The 12,068-nt window shown below is 44.7% G+C and overlaps 1 protein-coding gene across 6 annotated transcripts in view; it reads right to left on the reverse strand.

The window, feature by feature from the left end:
* col14a1b (collagen, type XIV, alpha 1b) overlaps positions 1 to 12,068 on the reverse strand; it is a 130,765-nt gene that overhangs the window by 72,775 nt on the left and 45,922 nt on the right. The gene's annotated exons all lie outside the window — the stretch shown is intronic.

A 12,068-nucleotide genomic window follows, 5' to 3' on the forward strand; every position in this document is an offset into this window, starting at 1 on the left:
CGTTCCTGATGAAGCAAACTGTAAATTCGAACTTTTTCTCCAGGTGGAGGAGAACCTGCCCCCCACCCGCCCCCAGCTCGTGGCTCCGCCTCGTGACTTGAAGACATCTGAGATCACGGCTCGCAGTTTCCGGGTAACGTGGACTCACGCACCGGGCCAGGTGGAGAAATACCGTGTGGTCTACTACCCAGCCAGCGGAGGACAGCCGGACGAAAAGGTACGCGTCATCATGTCCACCGTTATTTCAGAGCCGTCTCCCTCTCCTTGGCTGCTCTGGGTACCAAATTATTTTCTCAAACTTTAAAGTTCTTTGCTTACAAGAAATGAAAATCCACATGAACCCTTCAGGTCTGTTGTGTAAGGAGGAAATGGCAGGAGTTTAAATTAAAATGATGACTGGTCTGATGACTGTGTGCCAAATCATTCAGAGCACATGAGGCCAAACTGCCTCTAAGTTTCCAAATGAACAATTTGGCATTAAAAGAAAACCTTTCAAATTTAGGCTCCACAGAACAAACCAGAGCTGCTTTACATCACCGATCAGTTTGAGCTGAACACAGAGAGAGAGACAGAGAGACACTAACACAAATGAAATGTGAAACCTAGAGTCCTCCGGGTGCACTGATTTTTGGATCTTAACACCTCGAGAGGACAGAGAGGACGTTAACCCTGCAACATCATACTTCTGGATTGTTAAAGTACAGAAGAAGCTTGTTGTTCTGCCACAATTAAAAAACTAAATTTAAATGAATCCAATTGACTTCTTATTAAGTGCTTCATCTGTCTCCTCTATAAATGAGCAGGGTCCTAGTTTCCCAGCAGAGGACAAACAGAACGCCGACACATGTAATGGCAGGTTTTAATTAAAGCTGCTCGACAATCCTTTAAGGGTCAGTTCTGCCAGTTAAATTAATTTCTCAGAGTGATTTGGATCAAAATGGCAACAATTCTGCAGAATTTGCAGTTCGGCGATCGTAAAAAACTGAGCAGCTCCTCGTGCTGCAGTAAAACGTCTTCTTTTAATGAAGCACAAGATGACACCAGAAGTGATACTGACAGCTGTTTCTTATTTTGTCCAGGCCAGTTCATCACTGATGGTAGGTAATAGATTACAGTTCAACAGCACACCTCTGACAAACTGAACATGATGAACTTACACAGACCTCTTAAACTTGACAACCTGTGCAGTAGATTGATCTAAACCAGTTTGAAGTCTCTCCACCTATATAATATACACAAACAACCCAGTGCTGTAATTTTCTGACTGATATTTATGTTTATGGCGTCCCCTCTTATTTTATCCAGCGTCTCTTTGATGTTTATTACAACTTGCAGCGGGAACGGCCCACTTCCCCCACAAGGAAAACTGAGGTTTCATCAAAGCTAATCTGATCTAGTTCCACCATTTGACTGTCTTTGGAGAAGAGCTGAATGCCTTCAGCAGCATGCCGTGTGTCTGCAGCTCTGCAATATGCAGATGCTAAAAACAGGAGCTCTTTGGATGTTTTAATACTTTTGACATACAAAGTGCTGCTGTCTGTTACAAGTGACTAAGAGCACAAAATCAGAGCTAATAAGTTATTTTTAAATATAATGGCATCAAAGATTCAGCTCCCTTAGCACGCTGCTCAGAGGACTTACAAAAAAAAAAAGGATTAACACAAACTGAAAAAACACGAACAAGACGTGAAGATCCTTTAAAGTATCACCCGAGATCCAGACTGAGACCCGTGGTGCTCGGTCTTCAGTGGTGCAGGGGACGGAGAACAGCGTGGAGCTGAACTACCTGAACCTCTGACGGAGTACCAGGTGGCCGTTTTTTGCCATCTACCGCAGCTCAGCCAGCGAGGCCCTGAGAGGAAGTGCAACCACACGTAAGTTTACAAGGATACAGTGAGGAGGTGGAGGATTGATGGAGGGGATGAGTCTCCAACTTCCTCCTGATGGAGCAAATGAAGCCAAAACCTGCAGTTCTCTAATGTCCACTGAGTCTGGCTCCAGAAGTGAGTCAGTCTCCATAAGTCCCCATGTCCAAAGGTCCAACATGTTTACAGCCTGGTACAAAAAGCTATTTCTATTCAGCTCCACCCGCGATGGCGGCAGCCAGAGCCTCCACACTGAGAAACCTGTGGGTGATGTCACGGAGACGACGTCCATTTTCAGTTCTTCAGTCTATGGTAGAGATCCACAAACTCCATGCATGCGGGAAATGTAGTCCATCTATAAGTGGTCTGATTCATCACTGAAGCACGTTTGATCGACTGGCAGTGAGGTGTCGTACCATGACAGAGGACACTGACTAAGTTTGGGCTGTAAAAAGCTACACAGGTGTTCAACACAGGTTCGTCCCGTCTCACAGGACGCCTGGTGAGCTCTAATTCTGGTTATGTTGCCCGAGGCCTGAACCGAAGCCTGGCAGGATTCTTGGGCCTCTTTGAGCCCGGTGCTCACTGATGAATGACAGGGAATTCCTCCCCGTCGGTACAGGATGAATGCTAAGCTGCACGTCGACCTTGTGCCAAAGTTAATGGGCTTTGGCTGCTGCCTGGGCTGGACTGACTGATGCTAAACACTGACAGACTTTTGGGGTGTGGTGTTTATATGTGAATATGCATATATACGAATGTTTGTGTTCAGTGCAGCGATCTCACCAGATAATGCAAGAAGAAAGACGATCATGACTTTGACGTCTTAGCGATCCAAATGTTTTATTCATTTTAATCCGAGCATTCATTTATTCATTTGTTTATGAACGGCTGCTGGTTCAGGCACACCAGAACTCTGTGTTGTGTCGTGCAGTGGCTCTGCCATGGTCAACGACCTGGAGCTGTTTGATATCACTCACAGCACCATGAGGGTCCGCTGGAAGATCGCAGCCGGGGCTTCTGGGACATGATCCGTATGCCCCGCTTACTGAGGGAGACCCCGCAGACGAGAAGGAGGTGAGGAGTGAGAAGAAGTGTTGATGTTGATTTCTTTCTGTTTGATAGTTCTTTAACAAAACTACCTCAAAAACAGTTTTGAGATTAAAAGTTTCTGTTCAACTAAACAATGACACAACGTCAGACCCAACACAGACAGCTGATAAACTGAAAATCTGCCTTCATGTTCTGTTTCTGCTCATTCTCCCTCCGTCCTGCATGTCGAGCTGATCCTTTTTATCTTTTATGATGAAACCAGTTGAGCCACAGCTACGGCTTCTCAAGGCAGCGCAGTAAACAGCACAACAAACCTCGAGCAGCCTTCCAGCTTCCCTACGGTGCAAGACTCCAAACAAACAACAGTCAGGGAAAACAAATCCGCTACCTCTGAGAGTTCCACAGTTCAGTCTGAAAAGCTAAAATGACCATCAGACATGAGGAAGAGCATCAACATGGAGGAAAACATCAAAATCAAACTGAGATAAAGATTCGAACACGCAAGTCCGCGACAGGTTAAGTCAAGGCAGACGAGACAGAGGAGGTAGAGGAGGAGAGGTGTGAAGGGCACAGCCAGCCGTCTGTATTCCTCTCTCTCCCAGCGGACCTCATTACGCCTACCGTCAAATCCCCTTAAGACAGAAAGCAATAAAAACAATTTAGGGAGGCATCAGAACCAGGATGGATGCTTTCCAGTGGTGAGGAAAGCCGACTCTGGCAGCACTGCTCACAGCCTGGGCTTGGCTGGCTCCAGCTCGTATGGGCCACGGTGGGGATTCATCTGGGTCCAACCAGAATCATCACAGCGGACAGAAGAAAGCTCCTCACAGAGCAGCTGTGGAATTCAGTCAGATCGAAACAGAGAGAGAGAAACAGACTGAAGGATGTGAACAGCAACAGAGAGATTTAAAGTCAAAACTAAAATACCAAGAAGAAGAAACGCTTCTCTCCTCATTTCAGTTTCGGGGTTACAGATGAAGGTCTTGGCATCTAATTTCACTTCTGACGTTTGTGGAATAATAATAAAGAAGCTTCTCAGCTCACGCCTCCATTTTTCACGATTTAAGATGCACGCGAGCATAAAGTCATAAATTGCTTTTTCAGTCTTTGGTCTGAGTCTGATCTGATCTCAAACCAGTGCACAGTCAGTATTATGCGTGTTTGTAGCTGTACATGACAGAGCATGACAGCACTGAGGCCAAACCGACATCCTCCTGAGGCAGCTGAAGTGAAAGAGGAGCATGTCAAACATTTTACATTATAATCCTGACGATACACTACATTTAACACATGTCCGGAGTCACGTTTCAACATCTAATTAGCTCAGTCAGCGAGAGTGTAACTGGAACATAAATAACTTCATCTACATCTGATTTCTCTCCTCATCACAACAATTCATTAACGCGACGAACCACCAGGAGAGCAGATGGACAAACATTGTCCAGCGCCTGAATCTGCCAGATTTCTTTACTTTTTAACATCCGTCTTTCAGAAGGTGAAGGATGGTTCAGTTCGAGGTGGTGTGAGCGCTGTGTGTTAGCAGCTTTAGTGCAGCAGTTAATCATCCTGCAGAAAACACAGAGCCATCCTCCTCATGTCTCAGCTCAGAACATGAGTCACATAGTTTTTGAGGAGCCTGACGGGTCCCACCGGCTGAAAGTAAGAAGAAAAAGACACAGCCACATTCAGAAATCATCTTATGCAATCACAGCTCGACTCTCTGCGTGTCCGGACAGGACCGCGGATTGATGGAGGGATGATGGACGGGGAGATATGCAGAGAGGGAGATGATACTGTATGATAGATGTGGACAAGATAAGATGGAGGCGAGAGAGATAAAGATGTCTGCTTGACACACTGTATCCCTTTCTGCTAAAGGCACATACCTTCATGTTGTGTGCATGTGTGTGTGTGTGCGCAGGTGAGGTGGAGGCCGAGGTGAACGAGGTGGAGCTGGAGGGATTGACTCCGGCCACCGAGTACACGGTCACAGTGTACGCCATGTACGGAGAGGAGGCCAGCGACCCCATGACCAGCCAGCAGACCACATGTGAGTCACAAACACACACAAGTCAATTCATAATTTATCTCATCGTATCTCTTAATGTTACCTCGATACCTCGATCGCAGCTGAACGATTCTGACATGTTCGAGGCAGCCTCGTGTTCTGCGAGGTAAAATAAAGTTTTTTGTCAATGAAGTCTGCTGGCTTTGAAGCGAGCAGAGATCGATGTTGGAAAGTCTGTCTGACGAGGTGAGGAGAAAATAAATTTAGCGTACACGTAGACTCATTGATCTGAGGTCAGTTTGGACGGAGCACACAGAGTACACAGCAGCTGGGTCACAGTAAACTGTAATAAACTCTAATACAGAGCTCTAATACAGGTTTGATACAAGGAAATATATATAAGTATATATATATAAAATAAATATATACAAGTTGGCTGCTCTCTCAACATCCTTTAAATCTGTTGTGAGAGATAACGGATCATATCATCATAAATACGTGATGATAACGTGGACATCATCCAGGTCACAGTAAGTGCAACGCATGCAACTCTGTGTTTAATTAATGTGGAGCAATCGAATTGAGGCTACACGTGATTCATGTGAGTGTAAAGGTTTGTTTACGTGCTCCATAATGCTCACATATACAAAACAAATACAACACTAATCAGATGATCGGCGGTTCGATCCCCGGCTCCTCCAGCCTGCATGTCGGAAGTGTCAAGATACTGGAACCCCAAATTGCTCCCGGAGGCTGCACCATCATCGTGTGAATGCGTGTGATTCTCTTCTCTGTAAGTCGTTTCAGATAAAAGTGTCAGCGTAAATGTGAATGTAATCTATTCCGATACGTCTAAGCTTAAAACAAACCTGAGCCTAAAACCTACAACTTCAACCAAGTCGGTAAAACCGTCTACTCACTGATGAAACCCCATTTCAAAGTTCCTCACAGAGTTTATGACCCTCTGAACTGAGGCTGCTGCCGTTGTGGTGATGTTTTATTTACCAAGGTATTTGGATTTATTCCCAGCTGACGCTCTGCAGGAAGGAAAGCACACGTCTCCTGACAGACGTGCATGTTTATTTTATGAAGAGCTCTTGTTTTTAGAAACCTCACAGTGAAGTTTAGGCAGTCTTCAAAGATCTTAATCTCGCAGGATTGGACAGACTGATCTCCAGAGGAAGAGGAAGCAGCTTTTTACTCCAAACACTTGAGCAGCTAATTTCTCTGATCAGCTCTCACGCTGCTTCAAGTTGTTCTAATCAGTCAAATCAGCTGCTGCAGTATGCTGAATGTTTTTCATCCGCAGAGTGTTTGCTCGCAGTTACGTGGCTTTCCCAGGACAGCTGCGGCATGTTCGAGTCACGTCCCGCACGTTTTCTGCTCAAACAAAACTGGCGACCACCGATGCCAAAAACACGGCGCGGCGCTTCCAGCTTCCCCTCGTACCGCTATTTCTTGCCACCTCACTTTCATTTTTAAGTGTTTTGGAGCCTCGACGAGTCCCCACCACACTCACAATTAACGTTTTGTGAAGTCTCCTTTAAGATTGTGGCTTGTGGCTTTATGTCAGGGCATGTTATGTCTTTATGATGTGTGTAAAGCTTTGGATGCAGGTCAGATAAGGACGCTGGCGGCTGGTTGTTGTTTTTTGAGAACTTTTTTGGTAAAATAACTTTCTTCTTCACCATCAAACAGCTTCATGCCAAAGACTTTTGTATTCAAACATTCCTGGTAAGCTAAATTCAGTCTCCTGTCCTGCACTGTCCTCAGCCAGTGGTCACTTTTTCTTTTTTCTTTTCTTGTTTTCTCTTCAGCACATGATGCGTCCGGACATGTGGAGATGAGTTTAATCTGCTTTTTACTCATATTCATCAGCGCTGACTCTGCCTCATTTCACCAGTTATTTTACTGTTTTTTCTTTCATCTTAACACAAATGAGTTTATCACTGCAGGGAAAATAGTAAAAAGAATAACCTCATGATATTTATGTTATTTGTATTACATCATCCTCCTGGAAGTTTCCTTTTCTGTTGCTGTTTCTTTTTCTACCGCAGCAGCAGATCAACTTAATGTTTGTCATATCAGTCAAAGAAAAGATATTAGATATTTGTCGACTGTCAACAACCTATAGCTGCATCAGTGATATGGCATCAATCAACCCGAAGATCAGAACGTCTTTATGTGACACATCCATCTAGACTTTTATAAAGAATAAAAAATATCAATTCTTTCTCCTGAAACTGCAGATTAGACGACGACTCCGGATCTTCAGTGTCATCTGTGTGAAGGCACGTTTTTGTTGTGGATGTTTTTTATATGGACACACACATTTGGAAACTTTACAGACTCTTTCTAAACTTTTTAATTTCCCGTCCCCCTCATCTCTTCTGCGCTGACCCCGCCCGGTCGACAGAAAGAGGAAAAAGCAGAGGCAGTGTCTTCCTCGCCTCCTCTCTCCCTCTGCTGCTTTGTCTTTACTCTGACCTCCGGTAAATTGAGGTGAAGCGATGGCGGGCGCTATCAGGAAAAAAAGAAAAAACAGATCAGTAATTCTACAGCATAAAAGTTCCTGAGCCTCTGAGAGAAAATCAGATTCCCTGGCTGAATTAAAAATGTGAAGCGTTGCAGCTCGTCACAGAGAACGAATGAAAGAGAGAGAGAGGAAGCGGAGGCAGAGCCTGAGGGAGGGCGAGTGATGTAGTGAGCTTCGGTCCACTTTATAATTGAAATGGTGGGGTGTAATAACCCCAGTGTATGTGGTGTGTGTGTGTGTAAGTGTGTAACCTTTGACCCCTGATAAAAGTCGTTCGGTTCTTATAAAACGTGAGTTTTTGTGCTTACATTCATGTTTCTGCAGCTGATATCATCAGATCAAAGAGTCGAACACGATAACCAACACAGCATCAGTTAAATATTCATACAGAGCGGCTGGCCAGCTTTTACCACATCAGTGTATGCTCACAAGAAGCTGTTCCCATGTTTGGTTGATTCATGCACACACACATCAAACTTCATTATCATGCACAGCAAGTGTACAGACTGTACACTGACACTGGAGACTAAATGATGAAATAACCTTAAGTTGTCAGTGATTTCTTCCCCATAATAAAATCAACATTAAACATGAATTATTGTGAGAGTCATTTAGCTCAGTTAGTAGAGCAGCCGCCCCGTGTACGAAGGCTCAGTCCTTTCCGCGGCGGCCCAGGGTTTGAATCTGACATGCGGCTCTTTCCTGCATGTCATTCCCCGTCTCTCTCTCCCCACATTTCCTGTCACTCCTTAAGCCAGGGGTGTCAAACTGGTCCACAAAGGGGCCGTGTGGCTGCAGGTTTTAGTTCCAACCAACCAAGAGCACACAGTTTGACCAGTCAACTCCTCTGAAGACTGAGATCAGTTGATAAATGAGTCAAGTCTGGTGTGCTGCTGTTTGGTTGGAAGGAAAACCTGCAGCCACACGGCCCCTTTGGGACCAGTTTGACACCCCGCCTTAAGCTGTCTCTGTCAAATAAAAGGCAAAAAAATATTTTAAAAAAATAATAATACATGAATTATGGGAGTGGGGTAGGCGTCTCTTTTACTAACAGAGGGTGATTTTTAACACCGAGTGCTCCGTGCTTATGGCTCAAAAATGATTTTTTTACTTTCTATTTGCTCATAAACAAGAGTTCGCAGAAAAGCAAATCCGGCTGCTGTTCCTGTGGTGTGAACCAAACAGAGCTGCTGGTAAACAAGTGTCCGCATTCAGTTTTACCGCGGTCATGGATTGGATCGTGGATGTTTACAGTGTGTGCTAACATTTGCTTTCGTGTCACGTCTCCTCCCACCTCAGTGCCGCTGACCCCGGCGAGGAACCTGCGTTTCACAGACGTGGACCACAGCTCGCTCGGCTCACCTGGGATTCCAGCTCCAGGAAGATCAAAGCCTACCGCATAATGTACGTCAAGACACAACGGAGTCCAGACCAATGAGGTGAGAGCAATCCTGCAGGTTTCAGCCAATGGGAGCAGCAGCTACAAACCTTCTCACAGTTGTGATGTTGCTCCTGCTGCTGAACTGGCAGCAGTTCAGGTCCTGTCAGGTTCAGAAAAAAGACGTGGCCACCTTAGCTGACGGGATCACTGGGTGGTGTGTTGTTGTTTTGCTGTACAGCTTGAGGATCTGAATCTGCATGTTGGTAAAAATCCACGTCTGGCTGCAACTAGAAACAAAACTGAAGCCCTGAGGGAACGCTGAAATCGGTGCTGTCTGTGGTCTACAGGTGGATGTCGGCCGTGTGACAACCTGGTTGCTAAGAAACCTGACGTCCCTGACGGAGTACACAGTCGGTGTCTTTGCCATCTATGATGAGGGACAGGCTGGAGGCCGTGACTGCACTTTTCACCACAAGTAACAACTTGCATCAGTATCATTAGAATACAACATAATATTAAAATATAGGAATAAACATGAGCCACAGAAATAATGCATCCGTGTGTGTGTGTGTGTGGTGTGTGTGTGTGGTGGTGTGTGCAGAGACCGTCCCAGACCCGCTGGATCTGACGAGCAGTGACGTCTCAAACAGACAGCTTCAGGGTCATGGCAACACCCGGCTCTGATGTGGTGATGTAACCGACTCATCTGGACTCCCACTGATGGAGGAGACAGTGAAGAGTTGTGTGTGTGTGTGTGTCTGTGTTGTGTGTGTGTTCATATTTGTCTATACATTTTTTCTAGTTGAAAAAGTGAAACTGTGACATAACGACTTTACACTTATTGTTCAGCTGGAACAGAGATAATCAGTCATTCAGCGTCGGCTGTAAAACCCACACCGACATGAATCGTCGGTCTAATTATTGATTTCCTCTGCTCAAACCGGTTTGCAGGGGCACAAGGCTAAACTCATACAAACCATAAATAGGTCAGGTTAGAGGCGTAGGTGGTCTCGTAAAATGAAGAGCTCTCCATCAGTTTTCTCTGAGATACTTAAACTAATACGGAACAACAGAGCCATGTTTTATCTCACCTGACAGACTCGAATCAGGAGATTCGATTAAGATATAAAATGAAGCAGAGGTGAACAAAAAAAGACAAGTCGTCTAATGATCTCTCTCTGCAGATTGCTCACAGACGAATATCCCAAAAACAAGACAACGTGTTATCGCTCACTTCACCTCTCGGTCTGACATTTATCTGCTGCCTTTTGTCTCTAGTTTGATTCTTTCCCTCTTCATGCAGTGAGATAACGTTAAATATAAAGGTGTGGTTTGCTACAAATTAAATCTGGGCTTCCTGCTGTGAGATAGACAAAGGTTTGACTGAATCTGTGAAGGTGGTTAAACTCTAAAGACAAATATTTTGTTTACTGCGTACATCTGATTCTACCACTGACTTTTTATTACATGCACACATAACTGCACTTCTAAAACAAGCTCCCTCCACCATCCGTCCATCCATCCATCTGTCGGTCTCTCTGTTTCAGGTTCTGGTGAACGGAAAACATTAACACCTATCTGATAAAAGGACTCAGCCCTGCCATGGAGTATGAAGTCTCCTCACGCCAGTCTACACTAACGAGGCGGAGAGTGACGAGTCATCCTGGTGGAGTCACCGGTAAATAAAATCTCACTACAACTTAAACTTCTGAATGAATTCACCTTTAAACTCTTTATTATATTTCTACGGATTGATATCAGGCTGATCAATTAAATGTTTTTGTTTTCACTTTTAGTTGAAAGACAAACCACAGTCGCTACGACGACCACCACCACCGAAGGGGAATCTCATTCCAGCGTTGTGACGACTCGTGTTTGTTTGTTCTGTCATCCTTGATAAATTATGACGTTTATAATCATGGAAATCAGATTCAGACTGAGAACATAGAGCTCGAAGGAGCAGAATAATTCCACTATGTTGTTTGTTGATGTTACGGTGTAATACTGTCATAAAAATTGTGAGTTTAGTTTCAACTTTTCAATCTTTATTAGTTTAATAAAGTTTTGTGTGCTGGTCAGAGACATACAGCTTGACATTGTGTAGAAAAAATGTTGGTTATCTCTTCTTCAGGGTTCAAGAAAGATTTAAGAAAAATATCAGGAAGCAAAGTTCTGTTCATGAGTCTGCTGGAGCTGTTCCACTGATACAAATCTTTTCTCACGTCTTCAGGCAGAGGTGTATCATCCGTCATGACAGCTTGTCAGATTATGATCTCACAAACTTTCTTAGGCTGAACCTGGAGTAAATTAAATGCCAGAATCATGACAGGTTGATATGACAGTTTTCTGGGAGAACATCAGACGGTTGACAGTTTTGTGCCTCAGAGAGTTGAAGTTATCGTGACCCACAGTGTGACTTTGACTCTCTGGTCTGCAGCTCCTCGGTTCGGGGTTAAGAACATGAGGATTGACGAGGAGGACCACCTTCAGCATACGGGTGTCCTGGCAGCCGCGACTCCAGAAATGTCCGACATTAGACTGAACTACATCATGCGCCAAGGGGGACCGAGCAGAGGAGACGGTGAGACTTTTCAAAGAGAGTTTTACACTTCACACTGAGGAGCGTTCAGCGGACGGCCGATCATTCCACATGTTGGAAAGCATTAGGCTACTGGAGCTTTTTGCAAAGGCAACTTCAGCCAATGCAGGTGCAGACTCGGCTGTTCCATCGTGTTGGATCTAAAAGAAAATGGTGCCACCTTTTATGAGGCGGACTGTCTGTGTGGACATTAAAGAGCAGTTGGTCAGCAGATTGATTGTTGGGTTATAAGCTGCCATGGAGAGCTGAATGTGATCAAGAGCATCTTGAATTGAATCCGAAGCGAACAGGAAACATTTGTTAGTGGCGCCAGAATGTGCTGTTGGTTTAAAGCCCGGCTGACTCACATTTTCAACCATTGAAGTCGAGCCAATTTAAGCTCACGGGGGGTAATTACTGAGGTAAGATAAGGACCGGTACTGTAAGAGGTAACAGAAATGGTGTAGCAATGTAAAGAAAAGTTTGAGTGTGTAGACTCAAAGGATTTGTCGAGTTTGTACAAGGTGATTGAGGAGTCATGGAAGGAACAAAAAAAGACCGTGATTTAACAAAGCCAAAACTTCAACGTGTCAATCTTCAATGAAGACGGAGGCAGGTCGCTGATTAAGACTCCCCACGGAGAGAAG

Source organism: Larimichthys crocea, chromosome XIII, assembly GCF_000972845.2.
Source record: "Larimichthys crocea isolate SSNF chromosome XIII, L_crocea_2.0, whole genome shotgun sequence".
Taxonomy (NCBI): domain Eukaryota; kingdom Metazoa; phylum Chordata; class Actinopteri; family Sciaenidae; genus Larimichthys; species Larimichthys crocea.